The sequence below is a fragment of the Dermacentor silvarum genome, chromosome 6 (genome assembly GCF_013339745.2).
Source record: "Dermacentor silvarum isolate Dsil-2018 chromosome 6, BIME_Dsil_1.4, whole genome shotgun sequence".
Classification (NCBI taxonomy): Eukaryota; Metazoa; Arthropoda; class Arachnida; order Ixodida; family Ixodidae; genus Dermacentor; species Dermacentor silvarum.
Genome location: NC_051159.1, coordinates 171,602,004 through 171,623,235, shown reverse-complemented (window position 1 = coordinate 171,623,235; position 21,232 = coordinate 171,602,004). Strand labels below are relative to the sequence as shown.

The 21,232-nt window shown below is 43.6% G+C and overlaps 1 protein-coding gene across 4 annotated transcripts in view; it reads left to right on the top strand.

Annotated features, from left to right (window-relative positions):
- Positions 1-21,232, top strand: part of LOC119456398 (irregular chiasm C-roughest protein-like) — an 812,164-nt gene that overhangs the window by 286,395 nt on the left and 504,537 nt on the right. For 3 of the 4 annotated variants that reach the window (XM_049669811.1, XM_049669813.1, XM_049669810.1), the window contains one exon: positions 13,933-13,978. The gene's annotated coding sequence lies outside the window, so the exon portion shown is untranslated. Of the gene's footprint in view, positions 1-13,932; positions 13,979-19,099; positions 19,124-21,232 lie in introns of those variants that run through there. The other variant, XM_049669812.1, reaches the window with a different exon arrangement.

Genomic DNA, 21,232 nt, shown 5'->3' with positions numbered 1-21,232 from the left:
GATTTTTTTTCTACATCCGGACGCGACCATCCAAGACTCAGCCCTTAACAGCTTCGCTGTAAAACAAGCGACAACGAATAAATTACAGGAAAATCACTCGTCATCCTTGCTTGTCGGGTTTTTTGTTTTTTCGTGATGAATTCTGTATTGACGCACCGTGCAGCTTGTTCATTATAATTGCCCATAATATTCTCTCGGCTGATTAACATGTTTGAGTTGAGCCCATTTGTCCCTTCGGCACATCACGGTTTTCTAAAATCATTTTCATGCGAGACACAACTAATCTGTTTCACTCATGAACTACGCAGCGATTTAGACAAATCTTATATTACTGATTCTGTATCCTTAGATTTGTCTAAAGCATTCGAAAGCAAGCCATGAACTTCTTCTTCATAAGCTTCAACACATAAATGCTGATTATAATGTTTTAAGATTGACAGAGTGCTTTCTCACTAATCGCTCACAATTAATTTCTGCTAATGACCATAACTCTTCTTTTAACGTGGTAAAGTGTGGTGTGCCGCAAGGTTCTATTCTTGGGCATCTTTCATTTCTCAGATATATGTAAACATCCTCCCTTTCATGAATAATTCTAACATTAATTTGGTCGCACAGGATTGCGCTTTATATAGAGAAATAAAAGATTACCAAGATGTCTCTAGTCTCCAGTCTGACCTTAACGCCGTAACTAGTTGGTCTAATAAATACCCCATGGAACTAAGCACTAACAAATGCAAATTTATGCGCATGTCCCGGATTAATACTAATTATCTGGACTTACTCAAAAACACTGCGTTAGATCCTGTATCTTCATAAAAGTATTTAGGCTTTCATAGTACCGCTAATCTTACATGCAGAACGCATAATGACCAATTTAGAAAGCGAATCGAACTTTGGAATTTTTGCACCGCAACTTTTATAATGCGCCACCCTCTTTAAGTGGATGCACTATGAAACACTACTACGACCAAAATACATCTACTACTACCAAAGTATGCATCTGCCATAAAGGATCCCAAACACGCTGACCTTATTACCTCAATACTACTTGTATAAAATTGCTCCGCTTGATTTATTGTTCAAATTATGATCAAACTGCTAGTATAACCGCAAATGAACTCTCCTTGAACTTCCATCTCTTGCTTCCCGCCTTGAAACCTCGAGGTTAACTTCATTTCACGAAATATATCATCAGATTTCGTTCCAAGACAAACATATATCTTTACCGCAATATACTATATCGCGCCACATTGATCGCCTTTATAAAGTAGGCATCAAATATTAATTGTCACACGTACTAAGCTTTCTTAAACTACTTTTTGTCTAGCATATTCACTGAATAGTGCATCCTTGCCACAGAAATCATCACTATTACTAATCATTTTATTCCTTAAACATCAACTAGCACTTTGTAACGAAAATTTGTTAAGTAGTCGCAATGCTCCGTCTCATTCTTTGCAATATTAGCAAATACTGTATAACTAAGAAAGCTGCTTATCTGTTACGCGCTGCTGTTTGCTGTTTTGCTTTTTACACCTGCAAAAGTTGTATAACTAAAAATGTTTCTTCCTTTTTTTTTCGCTTATTGCATTCTGTCAGTTTATTCTGCTCTCCACACTCCCCGCTGTAATGCCTGCGGGCCAAGAAGGTATAACAAAAATAAATAAATAAATAAATAAATAAATAAATAAATAAATAAATAAATAAATAAATAAATAAATAAATAAATAAATAAATAAATAAATAAATAAATAAATAAATAAATAAATAAATAAATAAATAAATAAATAAATGCTTACATTGGACACGCTTCAATATAGCTTTTCATATGCAGCCAGCCGCCTCCTCACTTTCATGTTCCCATTGTATGTATTTCTATTCCTCTTACCTTCTACGCTTGTTGCTCACTGGTTGCCCTCTCAGTCGTCCATTCTCTCGATATTTTCTGTCGTATCACCTCACGGAGGTTTCCAAGGTGCGGTCACCAATTTTATGTGCGCCTGTGTTTCTTATCACCCTTTCTGTGATGCATTTCACTTTCCCACGCTACACCTTGTCCCATGCACGAAAATGAAACCTTCGGGCGACAGTCGGTGAGCATGTCGTTTGCTCACTCGTTCTCATGTCACACGCTCACAGCGCGGATTGCAGGGATGATCGCGTCCAAGCTGATGAACAGTTGCAGAACCAGTGCGCGCACTGGCGGCTCAGTGAATAAAAAGAAGCTCGCTCGACGTGTGGTGCGTACCCGTGTGAAGATGTTGCTGGGCTATGGAGGAGAACGTACACTAGCGACATTGAGCTGCCTTTGCTGCGACAAACAATGAAGTTTTCCTATGACAAGTGTCGGCTATCTCTAAAGTAAAGCAGATTGGTACGTATACCAACAAGACAGGGATGGTATAGGCACGAACTGTTTTTTTTAAACATTTTGTAATGTTCATTTCTACGTTATCTCAAATGCTAGCCTTATATATGTACTGTAAGAGTAATTTATTTTATAGTTTGTAAATAATATAGAGTTCATAAATAAAAGCCCATAGTAAATCAATAGACAAAGTGGGCGTCCTTTATTCAACGCCTTCGAGCTTGGCGCCGCGCCTATTATTTATAATTAGCAGAGTATTGTTGTTATTGAGCATTACTTCAGTTTAGAGCACTGCACGGGCCGATTGTTTCAGCCCGAGCCCGGCCCGGACCCGTTTTTACGTTGGGCGGCCCGCCCGAGCCCGATCGAAACTTTTATGGTGAGACCCGGGCCCGGCCCGGGCCCTGAAATAATCTACGTTATCCGCCCGGCGCGCCACCCCTTTACCTTAGGCCTGAGCCCGGCCCGAGCCCGGCTCGAAACTGGCCCGAACGCGGCCCGAGACCAAAAAATACATGTTTTTCAGAGTTGATACACCCGAGAATAACTCGCTGCACGTTACATGCACATCACCAGAAAGCCCGAGCCCGGCCCGGGCCCGCGTCAAAAAACCTGAGCCCGGCCCCGGCCCGGGTCAAAGAGCAGACGCCGTGCCCGAGCCCGGCCCGAGACCGTGAAAAAACTGCTCTACCCGGGCCGGCCCGGCCCGTGGGCTGGGCCGGGCCCGGGCTTTCGGGTAAGCCCGAGCCCGTGCAGTGCTCTACTTCAGTTTTCCTATTTAACAGTTCCTAATCTACAGTTTTATCCCCGTTATGCCGGGTAATAAGCGGGGAACGCGAGAAAAGTATGACTCTACGAGAAATTCAACTTTAATTTTGTTGTTTACAGGAACAGAGGCAACCGCCAAGGTTGATGAAAATGGATAAGGTAAAAAGTAAATGCCGTAACACCGAAAAACTAACCAGTACATGGGAATACGTAAACATGCAAGTAGTTGTGCCCTGCACCACGCCTACTACTCGGAGTCTGTCTGCAGATCGCTGTCAATTTTCGCCCTCTTCTCTTCCTTTCTCTTACTTTTGACAGCCGTTACATTGTTTTCAAGTGTAGTTGAGATCAGAGAGAGGCGTCATTTCGGCCTCTTCTACCTGTCTGGATGCAAAAACTTGTCTTCCTCCGCACTGAACATTTAACACGCTAGTTTGGTTTTCAGCACGCGAGTGTGAATTTATGTAATCGCGAACTTGGCAGCTAAAGACTGGGAAGTTTATGCTGCTCGTTCGACTTACTGAAGGCATCAAACACCTTCCTCTGTAACTACCTTCCTCTGTGACCCGTACCCCTGGACGTCGGCATCAGCAAATCGGTTCGGCGGGCAAGAATATTTGACAGTAATAATCACCCGTACAAATCCTCGGTATCACAGGGCGGTATCTCTAACCCCTTTCTAACCCCAGTTATTTCACCCGAAACACGCTCTGCACTGTAATATAACCGAGAGCCGACTGGAGGGTTGCCATGCCACGCGGGCTTTCAATCCCACAGTGGTGTAGGCGTGGCGGGCCCTATCCATCGTAAAAGTGAAGGAGCACCTGCCACAGGACATCTCTCATTACACAGACGCAGCAAATGGCATACACGGGCCAACATTGCGAAATATGGCGTCTCGAAGCGACTGGCAACTTGCATGAAACTGCGTGCGCTCGGTTCGCCGAAAATCATGCAGCGCTGTAGAAGAACGCAGCCTGATCCATTTGCTTTCCGTCGTATAATCCCTCTGCGAGACGTGCGGTTAGAAAAAGCGGATGCATACTCGTCATCTGACTACGTGACTGATCCTAATGTAGCGCATGATGAGCGCCAACAGACAGGGGCGAGAGGCATCAACTTCTCCGCGAAGCTTGCTGCACTCGTCTTCGCTGAGCCATGAATCAGTCACGAGCAGTGATTGACTGCACACGGGAAGTGTGTACGTGATGGCTTATACGAAGGAGTATCTTCTACCGTCGCTGCCAGAGGCGGGCTGAACGCGTTTATTTAGCTGATATGCATATGGAAGCCTGTGAAATTAAATAAAGAGAATACTCGTGCTTACACTGAAAGACAGGGACAAGCGTAAGAAATTTGACAAGGACGGGCGCACAAACATGTCATGCTGTCAATAATTTTGATAAAAGAAAATAGGGTGGCCAGCTAAAGAGACCAGACCTTGGTTACACGATAAAAAGGAAAAGTCAGCAACAAGGACTGAAATGCGCATAGTTGCAGGTTCCGATAGCGTATACACGAACAGCTGATCTATCTATCTATCTATCTATCTATCTATCTATCTATCTATCTATCTATCTATCTATCTATCTATCTATCTATCTATCTATCTATCTATCTATCTATCTATCTATCTATCTATCTATCTATCTATCTATCTATCTATCTATCTATCTATCTTGTCTGTCTAGTCTGCCTAATCTCTCTCCTTATACATACAGACATACTTGTACATGCGTGCGTGCGCGTATGTATGTATGTATGTATGTATGTATGTATGTATGTATGTATGTATGTATGTATGTATGTATGTATGTATGTATGTATGTATGTATGTATGCATGTATGCATGTATGTATGTATGTATGTATGTATGTATGTATGTATGTATGTATGTATGTATGTATGTATGTATGTATGTATGTACGTACGTACGTACGTACGTACGTATGTAGGCCAACGTATGTATAGTATATCGCGTCGGGGGGAAAGTAAAATCGGTGAGCGGCGCCCTTTCTGGCTACAGTCGAGACTGGACATTCCCATCGCCAGGAGGCTTATTAGCCGCCGTTGCCAAATACGAAAACGTGCGCGAATTTTGCACCTGATGAGCTGATACCTGCCACAGCTTCCTCAACGCTGCACGTATTTTGCGAGGCAAGCCATAAACGCTAGTGACGACCGAGTGCGGATCCATAATTATCGGCAGCCTCTTCGCTGTCTCCACTGGTAACAGGAGCCGGGTAGCGGATGAGGGATGGCCCATCTCAGCGCTCAGGCATGCGCCAATGCATTGGCGGCGAATTCCGGAAAGCGCCGCGCACGTGCACGGCCAGGATCGAACATATCCGGCTGCCTGGAACGGCGACGAGTTTTTCGATTGCGCTACGAGCTTCGCCGGAATGGTGACTCTTCTCGAGACTAAACTGCGTCTCGCCTGTACACCGCTTTCTGCCTATTTCGCCATGCGGCAGAGCCATACTTGATTCTTGATCAATGACGTGAAATACCCTCCTCACTTTTTTACACCGCGTGAAAAAAGAATGCACTCTGCAACTGCACCTACTCTTCTGTGGGGCTCTTGCTCATTGATTGCGCGCAGTATGACCAACAGCGGGTCCATTTTAGAGATAAGTTAAGCCACTTGAGCAGACGTGAATTTTCCATTATGAAACTCATGTCCCGCAGAACAGAGATAGGCCTTCACAGGCCAGCGGGAATTTTTTGTGGACAGCAATCTGATTAACTTAATTTGATTCGTAGATTTTTATGAATTCTATGTAAAGTGAGTGTTTACTGTTACGAATACTAGAAAAATTACATTCGTGTGTTACGAATATAATGGTATTTTATTGAATAGTGTACTTAAACTTATACTTAACGCGGGTGCGTATGCGTCACTTCTACTAGTTTGGTTTGCTTTTTCTCTTGTTTACATTTATTTTTTTGTAAACTCAGTGTGTTTGTGTGTTTGCGGCATGCATGTGTGTACGTATTTATGAGGAAATAGGTAGTTACAATGTATCAAGTGGGCATTGTGATAGCCGGCTCTTAATGCATTCTACTTTCCCATCTGTGTGCAGTTATTAAACAACAACAACAACAAGGACAACAACACGAGCATAATACATCTAAAATTTACATTCATTCACACTCCGGCAGACATTGGTGAGGTAAAATAAATCCTAAATGTTAAAAGCTATTCGGACACAAAGTTGTGTTCATTTTCTCGGTCGACTGTCTACTACGTGCAGAAAAACAACTGATTCAGTACTTCAAAATGACACACAGTGACGTTAGGCATCAGATCTTCCTTTATCCTTTTTTTTAAATACGAGACTGTCAGAAGGTGTCGGGGCTTATAAAATGGCCCCGGATGCTTCTTTTGACATAGTATCTACACCCCAGAAAAACACGACAAAAAACAAATTGAAGGCAGCATGAACCATAATAGTGATAGCGACAGAAATAGTCACATAAACACACGTATACTTGCAGTCCGGACACGTAGATACCCAGGTCTTCCGGCGTATCGGTGTCTCTCCCGTTTTTTCTCTTCGCGAGTGTAGGGACATAGCCATGTGCGATCCTATTTACCCTACGCGCTTTTCCTTCTTATTACCAACTTACCAATACGTCTTACCAACACGCCCAAACAGCCACATTAGGTATTTCCTTCTCTCTTTCTCTCGTTGCAAGTTACATACCGATTTAGTCTGCAAAGAGACCACAATCTTATTTCTTTTTTCACATTTTCTTGTGAGCTCTACACTCAAAAGTCTGCCAATATACGTTATTTTTCCTTTATTCTAAGACCGCCCCAATGCCTGTTATCTATTTTTCAATCATACTTATCCGTTTTTCTATACATAGCTTCGTACTTATCCGTTTACGTTGAAATAGTGCAGAAGCCATAGTGTATAGTAACCAAGTAAAGCTTATAAAGCCGTTTTTTAGGGCCAGCTACCAATTTCTTGTGTGGAACTAAAGTCGTTTTTGAATTTCTAGGTTTTGCAGTAACAGCCATTCGGAAGAGAAATAAAAAACATTGCGCGGGGAGGGCCATTGTTACTACAAGAAACAAACAGAGAAATACACCGACTGTCAGCGAGCTAGTAACCAGGTGTTTCAGCGTGACACTCGAATTGAAGGCCGGCGTTCTTGTGTAGCGCATCGAGGCAGGCGCGTAAACAGTGCCAATTGACCAGTGATGAACCATTAGATATTGAGCCCTATACGCTCTACAGCTGAGTGAAATACAATTGTGGTCCAATATCTCGTGCACCATTTACGCGGTCATTCCCAAATTTTGAAAACCAGTCGACTAAAATGTATAACATACAGCTTTTATTCATTCCGTAAAAAAAAAAAAAAAAAATTGCAAGGTTTACGTGACGGTAGGGCTTGCTGTTCTAGAAGCTTACCCTCGGCAGCTGAATGAAGAAAATTCGTTGGGCCCACATTTCACCGGCGTCTTGTGCTTCCTTTCCGCAGCCTAAATGGTAACATAAAAAGCAGAGCAATAATTTTTTTATACTATAGAAAAGGCAAACGGCCGAACGAGAAAAGGGGAGCAACGGTCCAAGCACATCCCCGCACACTCTGCATGCCCCGTTCCTGTCCCCCCCCCCCCTCCCCCTCTCCTCCCCATATATTGTATAGTTGCTACGTTGCGTTTGTTTGCGCGGAGTCCTGTTCCAGCTTGTCTTTGTACAATCACGCTTGGCTGGTGTCCTAAAAGCCTCTTCTACGCCTTACTGTAGGCTGCAACTCGCCCTTTGTGCCAGTGTGTTTTTCTAGTGCGGAGACACTTGTGCTTGTCCGTGATGTTGGTTTTAGCAAGTGGGCTGCATGCGTCCTTTGAAGCTAGCCTTGTTTTTGTTTTGGCGCTTGCTGATTGACGCGTCTGGCAACAGAGAGGCGGATGGGGTGAGGAGGAAAAGAAGGAAGGCGCGGAGGGGGTTACGAAGCGGTGCTATGGCGGGTGCGGACCTGCTGAATATCTCACGACTCAGCGAATTGGACGCGCTGACAGTGAAAGGCGCTATGGCGCGAGAAGTGAAGAAAATGGAAACGAAGGGAAGGAATTGCAGCAGGATCAAAAAAACAAAAAGAGTGCACTGTTCGCAAAAGGAATGCATTATTCAGTTCCCCATAGTCGTCCAGCATCCAGACACTTCGCTCGCTGTGTAGGCGCAAAAGCGTCGCGCGGTGAACAGCCGTCCAGTACGCGACCGGTGATTGGTCCTTGACGCTGGAGAGTTTTCAGTGTCATTCGCCTTCTCCGTTCTGACTACGTGGCGATCCGTCAGCCCACTTCAATGTCCTTCTTCAAGCTTGACTGGACCTGTCTTAGTCACAAGCACTTCGACGCCTTGTCATCTATTCTTAACTTTTTTTTTTGTTAGTTTATTGAGGGCAAGGGGGAAGGGGTCTCTCCAAGAGCGTGGATAGACAGAGCCTTCACGGTAGAAAAGAGAGAAAGAGACAGTCTGGTCTGCTTCACGATTCTCGTTGAGTGCCTTGCCATCGCAGATAATTTAAGCTGTCGAAATGAAATAAACTCTTTCCGAATAAGAGCAAGTCACACGGGCGTCTTCACTCAATTCGCTCGACTTCAGCCCTTTCTTCCATTTGTTACAACGTGCCATGCACTAGCACTGTTTTGCGTTGGTCCCAAGTCCTACCCCGAATTTAGGTGACCGGCGTCAATGAAAATAATGTTCTTGTGCATTGTGGTCCCCAAACTAATCATTGCATGATTGTACAGTCATTGCATTCTATATGGGGCAGAAACGTGAAGTTTAACAGAGAAGCTCGAGAACAAGTTAAGGACCGCACAAAGAGCGATGGAACGAAAAATGTTACGCCTAACTTTAAGAGACAGGAAGAGAGTGGTGTGGATCAGAGAACAAACGGGGATAGCCGATATTCTAGTTGACATTAAGCGGAAGAAATAGAGCTGGGCAGGCCACACAATGGATAGGATGGATAACAGGTGGACCATTAGAGCTACAGAATGGATACCAAGAGAAGGGAAGTGCAGTCGAGGCCGGGCTGCAGAAAACTAGGTGGGGTGATGGAGTTAGGAAATTTGCGGGCACAAGCAGGAATCGGCTAGCGCAAAACAGGGATAATTGGAGATCGCCTTCGTCCAGCAGTGGACATAAATATAGGCCTTGTGGTCGCGGTTATTCAAGCCCTACTGCATTTAGGGAATCTTTAAAGGAATACTTACGCACTTATTGGCATCCTTTGGCAATAAATTTATTGGCAAACGAAGTAGGCCTTCGTTTGCTTTAGGCATTTTGTGGCGCCCTGTAAATTATGATTTATTTAATGAAAATTGTGGCTCGAATTGTATATGTTTGCATAGCAGTAGACAATCACCAACTGAAACACTAAGAAATATTTCAAATAAGATGCCATGGTTGACAAAGGAGACGGTTATATGCAGCTCTTCTATAGCAAATGTGCGGGGAAGGAGAAGGTTGCTGGAAAATTTCGCTTCTTTCATGAGCACGCAGGTACTTGGCTTTTCGGACTTTCTCCTTCCTAAAATATGAACGCAAATATATTTGTTGCCTGTTTACGTCTACTAGTGTAATGTATCGAGCACGTCAAATTGCTTTGTATGTTTTGCTGATAATTTGAAGTCATTTCGGGACGTTGGAGTGCCTGAGTAATTTTAGTATACAGGGTGGTAATTCTTAACTTTTATGGAACTTTAAAAATCACATGTAGGATATAGCATAATTCTTGCCCTTGAGCTGGATTATTCGAAGAGGCAGATATTACTAGTACGAGCAGTAGAAACACATGTTCAACTAATTAACAAAAGCCAACTCATTATCTTTCGGGTTAATTACTTTACGGCACATATTGCAATTTACGAATTGTAGCCGGTGAGCTTGCAAGACGTATCCATTTGAAGACACCAGTTTCAAGATATTATTTCCAATGTGTAGTACTGAAATACATGGGCGTTCCAGTTACTTTTGTGCTTGAAGGCATAAAAGAACGTTTTGCTAAAAAAAAAAAAGAAGAGTAAGTTGAACAACAGTGCATTTTTACGGCAAGTTTAATGGCGCATATCTCCAAATTGGCGTCATTCTGGAAGTTCATTCCAAGTGGATACGCCTTGCAATCTCTCCGGTTACAATTCGTAAATTGCAATATGTGCAGTAAGGTAATTATTTCAAACGATAATTAGTGTATTTTTGTTAATTGGTTGTATATGTGTTTCGACTTCTCGGGCTAGGAATATCCGCCACTTTGAATAATCCTACTCAAGGGCAATAATTGTGCTATCTGCCACAAGGGATTTTTAAAAATTCCACAAAACTAAACATGATCGACCTGTATACGATATTTATCGTGAGCACAAAAGTAATGATAGGCTTGCTGTCTTTTGTATTTTGAGTGCTTTGTATTATATGCCGGGTGTAACGCGCATGAGTGCTTCAATAACGTCACTGTATACGGCACACATAGCTAAGAACGTGAACTACATTGTCACAACAAAAATACTATTTATGGAGTTGAAACGAATGCTTGTGATTATGAAAGCGCCTTTTCCCTAATAGTTCTTCATTTCGTATACGAAGTCACTATTAGGAAATTCCACTCCTCCCTCCGGTAACTTCTGGCCGGTCACCTGCCTTCATCGAAATTCGATGTGCGTTGATCGATGGAGTTCATTCAGTGTGATTTGTGGCTCGCTTGTTGCCTCCATTATGAGAGTGGGCCGAAGCGCACGAGATATCAGAAATGACCACTGCACCCCCTTTCTCATAATTACGAACGAGCAATGACTCATCGCTACTTTATGAAAATATATACTAATCACACCCCTCAATTCGCTATTCTCTTATAACAGAAACGATGTCCTCGGTCTTTCTGTATCCGCGTAGCTTCGTTCTCGGATACCTTTTGTTCCGCATCATTCTCGTCTACTGCGGGACGAAGAAGTTAGTGAGAAACGGTGTTTTCAAATTCCCGACTGTACCCATGCATAGGTTTCTGAGGACAAAGCCACACGTTCACCGTGGTACAGTAATTTCATTCTTTACTCCGATGTTCTTGTTATTCGTCCTCTATCGTTTTATTTTCTCAAACACCACGCTCTTCATCTAGACTTAGCACCAATAAAATGACGATTTCATTCATTCATTCATTCATTTAAACACTGAGGCGTATTGAATTGCTTGCAAAGTTCTATATTCTATTGCAAACGTGCACGTACTTCGGAATGATCTAGCAATGCGACCCCCTTGTCTATAACGCGGCGAAACTCCATCTAGAGAAAGAGAAGGGATACAGGAAATACAGGGAGGTTAACCAGGCCGAGGCTGGTTAGCTACTCCGCACAGGGCAAAGGGGAACTAGGAGACGACTCTGCACAGTTTTATACATAGCTGGTAACTCTACAGTGGCTAGACAGGCTCCTCTCACTGCTCCCACTGCCACAGGACTTGGGCGTCACAGATGAAAGAAAGGTACGCATAATTTAATATGACATAAAATTAAGTCTCATTCTCATGTCACGAAGTAAGACGTAATTATTACATGGAAGGCGTCAGCAGATGCTGAACCAAAATATTTACCTCCGAACGAGTGGCGTGACACGTTTGTGCGACCAGGTGTTCTATTCTGGACACTATCGAATTCCACCATATTGTCAAATTCTGCAATGGCAGCATTTCGAACCATTCGGAGACACCGTAGCAGCCCTGCTGGCAAATCAGAACTGACAAGACGGCGAATTTGACAACACGGCGGAATTGGACCGCGTCCGGAATAGCACTCTAGCCACCCTAGCGCAACACTTGAACTCGCGTCCAGCAGATCGTACGTGGCATACTGGAACTACAGAGTCAAATAAATAATACGACATTTCACGCAACTTTACGTCAAGCAATTGTAGTCTAAATTTAGTGAAGTAGTTAGCCCGTAGAAAATTTCTCAGAACAAAAGCCACTGTGGACGCATTCGCAAAGCTTTTCGTTCGTAAGTTCTCGTTGCCATTAAGTGACCGACGTCGCTAATACGTCCAGCGTCAGGATTGGCTGTAATTTGTTCTTACGAATCATTCTAGCGCAAAAGCTTTTTTATGAATACGGGCCCTACACTGCGAAACGCGCGGCCTGGGAAGGCCGTGCTACTTGCGTTGCTTGCACAGTGTTGCCTTAACGCTGCCTGGTGAGTAGGAAACGAAGTTTAGAAGAAGCAAAAAAAAAAAAAAAGAAAAGTACTGAAACGTTTTGGGGTGTCAAGGAAATCGGGTCTTCGCCACTGCACATGCGTCAGATGCGAGTGACGTTAAGGGTTCACGTCTGGCACACTATTTTTCGGATATAGCGTGGTACCCCATATTTGCATCAAAAGCTTTTCGTCAAAAAACAGGGTGGCGCACAATAAAGCGATGGCTCTCGCTTGCAAATGTCACCCGACTTCTGCATAAGTGGTGAAATTCGTAAGAAATAAACACTGAAGTAAGCTATCGTTTTCTATCATCTCACGCAGACGCCTAAGATTGACTGATAAATTACCGCTATTTCTGAGATCAATTCGTCGATTGGTGAGGTGATAGGCCTAAATAGAGGTGTTTCCCGCTGGCGCACCTAAATTTGGACTGTCTTAGCTCATGGTGTATTACCGCTCAAAATTATTATTATACATTGAACAACTTATGACGAAAGTTGTTTTCCTTTATCGTCTTTTATTTTTATTTTAATCGTAGCTTCACTTTCAAGCCGCCATGATGCCACAAGCGTAAGACGAAAACATGGAGCACTAAACATATTCTAAATCTACTAGCCGCTGCCTGACTAAAAGGTGGTTTACACAAAGCCGTTTGGAGCTCCAAACAATTCTTACCCTTATTTTAAAGCTTGCTAAACTGTTCGCTGCACGCAGGCACCCACACGCTGAAGCGTTCATTGTTCAGTTCGTCACAAGCTGTCATACAAGCTGGTGCATTAAGAAACGCAGCAGCGCTTTTGCGGCTTCGTGCATCGCAGGCTCGCGTGTTTACTGTCTGACGATCTTCTCAAAATGGTCTGTTGTTTCATTTTTCTATAGTGGTCCCAATTGCAAGCTCTTAATTTCCATATGATGGGCAGTGACGTAATAGGTGCTATAAGTTGCTTCAGTTGCTTCCGAGCCGCGTGAGACAGAAGTTCACAGAAATATGGAGGTTTGAATTGATAAGCTTTGGTCGAACAAGGAATGTCAGTGGAGTTAAGGTTTCGACAAAAGGACTTGTGCTCGTCAGGGCAGCGTACCTGCCCTGACAAGGATGACTTCTCTTGTCGAAACGTTTGTTTCAGCGACATTCCTTGTTCGATACCTTCTGTGCCGCGTGTGTTACAGTTGATACTGTCCACTATTCTAATTAGGGGTGAGCAGGCATTCGTGTAGTCAGAATACATTCCAGGCAACACAGGATTCCTCAAGTCGAGTAAAACCGGATAAAATGTGTAACTTATCGAGAAAGTCTGTCGATGTTCATGATCTTTCCAAGTTTTAGTGTGTGCGAGCTTATTTCACGTTGTCGCCCTTATTTTTGCTTTTATTTCTTAGCCATTCCACAGTGTGTGGTTGCCAACCGCTAGCCGCCAGCTTAATCTCGTGGTCCATCTTTCTCTTTCTTTTAAGTGCGGCCTGTTTTCTTTCTTAGGCAATCCGCAAGAATTTGTGAAGCCGTCAGTTTTCAAACCACATGCTCGTGTGTTGCTCTTCGCCGCCAAATCTGGCCTGAAGAGCGTATACTGAATTTTTTTTCTCGGCTGCAGGTTCACCTAATGGCATTGAAATTCGTCCTTTGAAGCCGCCGTTCATGTAAGTAATTGATTCTCCTTCTTGTAAGTGGGCATATGGAGCCAATTCTTATGTATAGTGGGCAGTTGTGTTATCACAACTGGCGTGATACCAAGTGGTGCATGCGTTAGGGACCAGGGAGTAGTACCGACAACTGCGTCTTAACATTTTGATATGAATGCAGCCAAACGCGAATTGATGGCATATGAGAGCGCACAAAATGACAGATGCAAAATTTCGAACTATTGCGCAAGTAGGTTGCTTTTTGTAAAAGCAGTCACCGAAAACTTCCAGAAAATTTTGTGATATCTATTTTTATAATATTTACGTAATACTGTAGCCATGTCACTAAGGTCGAAGCTTAAGGGGCATTACAAGGTAGAAGGTAATTGAAAGACAGAAACAGAAGATGCTACCACTTTAATACGTATACAGGTTGACCAAGCCTAGCGATCTGAAGTAACAGCAATAGTACAAAACTAGTAAACCCCATGTGACTATCACAGTAAATATAGCATGAACTAAAACGTAAAAGCAAGATATTACTAAATCACCCACACGTAGGGCCGACGTTTTTTATTGTAAAACTCGCTTCGTGTCTCTTTAGGCGGAATATCCTCGTCTGCTGTACAGAATGTTATGTGTAGAACCAGCTTTATACACCTGCGCTCTAAAACATAGCTACGCGAGAGTGATTTCATGTTCTTCCTAAATTGTAGTATAGTGTAACGGGTGTTCTAATAAGAGGAAATCAGTCTTATAACAACACACGGAGGCTTTGGCCTGTAAAAACGGGACTGCTTCTGCTGACTCCTCTGCGCCAGAGACATTGAACACTAGGAACCGTATTTTCTTACGATCCCATTTCATTTTGGTTTCTACTTTTCTTATCACCCGATACGCTAAGTGGCCGATTCCGGTGTTAACGACAATACAGTGACGTCCAAGCCAATCACAATGACAGAGAACAATGAAAACTGAAAACGATCGTTACAAAATATCGCACATTTTGTCGACTTCACTCTTGATTGGACGTTCTTTTTTTTTCTTTGCAAAACTACCTCGCGACAGATATTGAATTAAGGCTTTTTCGAGAGATTAATTTGAAGATGAGAACAAAATTTCAAAACGTGCATGCAAGCACCTAATTAAGCAGAATCCGGAATGAAGCTTGAAATGTTTCATTTTGTAGCGCGTGTTGCACTTCTGTGTTTGAGGCTGGCCAGTTCTCAAAGACTGTCCAATTAACTCGTAACAAAAGAATGTGGATAAAAAAGTTTTAAATATAAAGAAGAAAATGACACAGAAATTGTAATTTGGTATTAATAGACCATTTTCGGAGAGTAGAATGAGTGTTTTGGGGACCTACACATGGTCAGTTGTGTTTGTAAAACGTAATCAAGAATTTTCGAAAACCATATTGGCATTCTAGAAATTTACTCTCCTTGCAAATTTTCAAGTAACACTGGATGCGTTTTTATTATTACCGCCTGGAGACGACCCTTATATTGTGTAATAATGAGCATTTATGTCAAGAGCGTGAATTGAACTTGAGTACTGACTTTAATTGGTCGATGTCGACACTTTAGGTTAACTGAATCATTTCAGGTGATATTACGGTCGCGAAGAATCTTCCCGTTGTTACGAAGTCCTCCTGGAATGTGCCTTGACATATCATTACGTAGGAAAGCGAAGCAAAGTCCCTATGACTCGTTGAGCCGGGATGTGAGTGTTCAAACCATAGGTTCTATAGGCGAGCCATCCAGGGTTGTAGCTATATTCTCATGCCTCAACTGGTATATTTAGTCAGCAACTGTGATTTAAAATGGCTTCTGCTGCTAGCAGCATGTTTGGAACATACAGGAGGAATCATGGCAAAATGGCTAGTGGAAGTCCTTATCGCGTCGGTATGGGGGAGAGTGGAGTTGTAGTTGTAGTTGCAACTGTGTCTTACGGCGTGGGCTTGATTGTCACTGCCAAACAGTAATGAACTTCTTGTTTGTGTCTTAACCTTAATAATAAATTGCCTGTAGGAGGACAATTATTGTGCAATATATGAAGCTTTCTCGTGCACATATCAGATTAGGCTGCAACTTTCACTCTGTGCATTTGGATGGCGGCGTAATGGTTAACTCGTCGGGCCTCCTAATGTGTGAACCCTGAGCCGTGTAAGCGGTGCTGTTTTGCTCTGCCCTGTATTATTTGTGCGAGGACAAGGCTGGGGACCACTAGAAATATCTACCGTTGGGAACCTAACGCCGTAAAAGCAGCGAAAATGTGCTGGGGTATTACGACAAGACCAGATAATGTGTCGTACTGTTACGCGAACAGGCGCCATTTGCCAGAGCAGGTAACTTACTTGGGCCATGGCGTAAACCGTCATTACAGCGACCTGCTCAAAAGTTATATTAACCTTCTTTGATGAAAATAAGATTATGTATTATTACTTAGCGTATATTTCTGTTGTATGTATTATTTAGTTTCTTTTATTGGACTGACATGTCTGCATTTGCAAAAACTGCACAACGTACCGTTTCATTGCTTTTTTTATTGACTTTTAAGTACGTTTGCGAAAAGTGTTTTATTGGCGGGACGTTTTTATGTTACCCCATTCTGTCATCTTTTGATTATTGAATAACTTATAGAAGGACCGCCTGTTGGGCTAGGTGGTCTAACATAGTTACTTGCAGATACAGCGCAAATAAGTACACATACACACGAAGAAGACACGACAGACGCCGAAGAGCGCTTGTCCGTGTCTGTCGTGTCTTCTTCGTGTGTAGGTGCACTTATTTGCACTGTATCTGAAAATAAATAACTTATAGTTTGTGGAGAAGCCGGCTACACAATGTTTGCCAACATTTCCAATTTAATCCGAATAAATAGGTAAATAAATAAATAATTAAATAATTAAATACACTTGCGTAAAAATTCTAGCGAAAGGAATTTGATTACGCTAGAAGCAAGCAAAAATATAGCTTTCCGTGTGCCCCAGACGAAGAATAGCGAAAAGCTAAAGACAACGAATTGCGTCTCGGTTACGCGTTGAAGCAGTCGCCAAACAGCAACCGCTGTTTCCAAGCAATCGCCGCGAACGACTCCCGGTTGCCACAGCATAGCCAGACGCCCTGATCGCCGTAATGTGTATACCCGGCCGACTTGCGTCTGATTCTCGATCCGGCCGCGCACTTGAATCAACAACGAGTGGCGGAGACCACCCAAAAAGCCATTGCTTCCAGCGCAATCGCCAATTCTATCTGCGCGTATCTGGCCGCCCCATCTGTGGGAGGGCATTTTTCATGTTGTGCCTGTACGTGGGAGTCTGGAGCTTTACTCTCTCTAGATATATACCTCTGATCTTTTTTAACCACCTGCTGAGCCTGATTGCATGGTGTGCTTTACGCACCTTGAGGGACTTGCAGTGACACATGTGTACTAAGGCCTTGCACGGGATACCAACGTCGTTTGCTGTCCGGCCATATTTTATCAAGTTTAAGCTACCGAATTACTCTATGACCAGTAGGTGACCACCACAAATAAGCAGGTGCCGCTTGTAGGAAAGTGAATGTTTTAGCTACCTCTCTTATTCTTGAAAAGCAGTCCACGATGGCCGGCACGCGTCGAGCAGTGCGCTGAGTTAAGCCAATCGTGCACACCAAGTGCCTCCTCCCTGCGTTCCTGTTGAGTACAGAGTCCGCTGCCTTTATTTGTTTTGTGGAATACAATTAGCTTTATTTTTAGCTTGTCTCGCACGAGTGTTTTGATTACGCTTCTCTCAGAAGAGCAAAGCAACAGATCTGAAGACTTTCATTACATATGCAACACACTCGAACTTTCTGGAACACCACGGCGAACACATTGACACATGTGTTTGAGCCCAATTTTTCTTTGTTCCCAGCGTTGCCTTGTCTAATCTTCAATGCTACTGCATTCATTGACGTTTCCCACTGCACGGTTTTATTCAGAAATCCGAAACGAGGCCACCCACCATCAGCCACTATTGCTCAACAAAGTACCTTAAGTATACAGTCGATGGAAGCTTTAATTGGTTCCATGCAAACAACGAGACCGGTAGCACCGCAATTAGGGGCTGTTTATCATTGTATATATCTCATAACGCCTACGTTGCCTGGGACGCTAAAGCCCTATAAATCATCAAAGATAGTACATAGATCTTACCTAGCTTGATTAGATGCAAACGTAGTTGGGGAATGGACACAATAATAACGCAGACATGCACAGAGTAAAGAAGGCATGGCGCAAAACGTAAAACGACTGCTCGTGTTGTACCTTCTTTGCGCTTTCCTTCGAAATTGCGCTGCTGTCTGTGTCCTAAAGCATGAATCTAATTCAACTACGCCAACTTGCATCCTAAATTACCGCAACTTTGACTTTATATAGTACGTTTTTCCGACGTATGTATACTACTCTTCATGCACTAGAAGTCTGCCTTTCCTGTGCCGTATAATGCCTCACATTAAAAACTGAATCAAGTTACCAGAAATCTTTGCTGCCTTACAAGCAAAACAACTGTATTGTTTACAAGACAACGTTGCGAAAGATTTCGACAGTAACTTTAACCACACACAATTTTTTCAGCCGCATTTAGCAGATAGGTTAGTCACAGATGTAGAAAAAAAGCTGGTAAGCATACAGTGCTCAGCACCTAAATAATATTTCGACACACGTCTGTTTCGAAGTTGCCACAATGGCGCGGGATGCCAGTGTTGCTTTAATTTATTCTCCCCCTTTTTGCCATTAAACAGTCTCTCTCTCTCTCTCTATTCTCCGTCATCATTAAAATGTTGTTGAATCACCATTTTTTAAAGTTTTTGTAGACACGATACATGGGTCGGAATTCTGTCTAGGGTGTCTAACATATAAATCTCCAGGCGTATGCTGCCCGATCGATTGCGCGTTAACCTGGCCGCCTCTTTTGTCTTCCCTCTCCGCGACAACGCAATCGCTCACGTGAAAACAATCTGTCGGATGTTATGTCTGCGCAGTAGCGCACTTGGATGTAGCCGCATTTTTCCCACGCTGACGTTAGTGTAGGCTGCGTGGCGGCTTTTTCACAAAGGCCAGTACCGATGCGCTCAAATAAAAGGTTCCGACGCTCAGTTATTCCAGACGCTTCCGGAGACTTCGTCGGAGGGCTCACTTCACGTAAGCATTATCCACAGCGGCGCTTGCACGATCGCTCCCACACGCGTTCCGCGTATAGCCCATAGGACAGTGCCCATTTTTCAGTGCACGCGCGCGCGCGCCTACGTGACTTGACTGCGCAATCCAGATAGCCAGTTCGCTCCGGCAACTCCCCTGATTTAGCACCCTCATGATTTGTCTCTTGCGTTCAGTGCTCAGGAGAGCCCTGTACATTTTAAAGAGAAAAATTATGCCATTGTGACTGGTGATCCGCTCAAGAAAGTTCGAAGCGTTTGATAAAAGCGCTGAATGCATCCCTATTCATAAGTGTGAAGCTATCTTTCCCGCTAGGCAGGTTGCCCAACTGTTGGAGGCGTAGTCATTCTTGCAGACAGCATGTACAAGCACACTTTGCACGTACTATGCCATGGAAAATGTGGACGTGGCTTTCGTGATGGAATCCTGCGCAGAAGACAAGCTCCATCATCTGCAGATAGCACTTCGTCTTCATTTGAATGATGACCGATGCACCCATTAGTTGGACAATCGTGCAGTGCAGCAAAGCGTCTTTGCGAATTATTAAAAGGGTCTAATAGTATTGAACATGCATCCACTCGCCTAATGCACTAAATACACTCTTTGTCAATAGCATACGAGCTACTCTGCCTGCGACTGCCTGGCTGACTACAAGCTGTTGAAAGGAGTTCCTGAGGTATGCTCTATAAGTTCCAATGCCCATAGAAACAATAATAAATCTCTTACTATCGGCCAGAGTTCTGGGGCGTTATGAGGGCCACAGGAGCAGCACCACACAGCGGAACGGCATACAGGAAGAAGGCGCGGAGTAGCTTGTGCACTTTTGAGAAAGGCTGTATACTTTCACCCCGAGCTCCAGCATATCAATGAAGCACGTTTCTCTCTCTCTCTCTCTCTCGCGTCCTGGAGGAATCCACGAAACATGATCACCGAAAGCTACTAATATACTAAAGGTAATCGCAAGTGCTGTCGAAGAACTTGCTTGCGATCATAAACAGACAACACACCACACGGATTGCTCTAGAAACAGGTACACAGCCATATTAGAAACATTATCAGGGAGAATACATGTAAATTTATATATAAAACGGTATTTATTCCTTGGCAGAGCGTGATAAGAAAGTTGTTAATTTTATAGAGCGAGTCCTTCTGTAACTTTTCTGGAATGGCATCATAACCTACAACTATATCACTGCCCGTCTACATCTTCAGTAGCTGCATTTCAGGGTTTAACAACTTGAAAAGTATTACTTCCGGCTTTTTTACGACCCTTATACGCTTCAAGTAGAAAGGAGACGCGACGTTGCGCGCGGAAGGGATAAGAAGGGTCTGCCATTCCCACGACTCGCACACGACCAAGCGAGTCGCTTGCACCGTTGCACGGGCCGTTAGCGTCGGTCCTGACCGTTGCCACAGCAGCGGCTCGTTTCGAAAAAAAGTCCGCATACGTCGAAACGGCATGTGGTTGTTCGTCGATCTGTAACGAAGGATTGTTTGGAGGCTTTAAACGGATAAGGCTGCTGCTTTGTAAGCCGCAGAGTTTCTCTGCGCAGGCTAACTCTTCTATAGTACTCCACCATATCCTTACTTTCGTTTCCTTTCTTGGTCATTTACTTTCGGTTTGCAGCCCATGGTAGTCTTGTGCCGTTCATATGGACGCTGTATTCCGTTAATAGCACGGTCGTCATCGTCTTGTTCTTTCCCTTCAGGGGTGAGGCCCATTTGGAATGCGCATAAAGGAAGCAATTTCCTCGTGCACAGACTCCAGTCTGAACGACGGGAGCGTTGTTTGTAGTCCAGCCTTGGTTTGTTCCTTTCTCGTTTTGCGTTTTGTCTATTTGTTGCAACCAACCATCAGCGTTTTGTATTGCTTTAATCGCTGCCATCATTTGGGCTTCCAGCGTTTAGGCTGCCATAGCGCCCAGAAGGTATGGTGCAGTGCGCAATTACGATTGGCCTTTGAATGAGCGCCGACGAATGCTAAACCTCTGAGTCCGTAAATTATCAAGCGGAAGTATGGTATCACATGCGTCGCCATTTGCTGCTACAAAAAAAGGCAACCGCCTTTGAAACCAACAGTTGTTATCAACAATT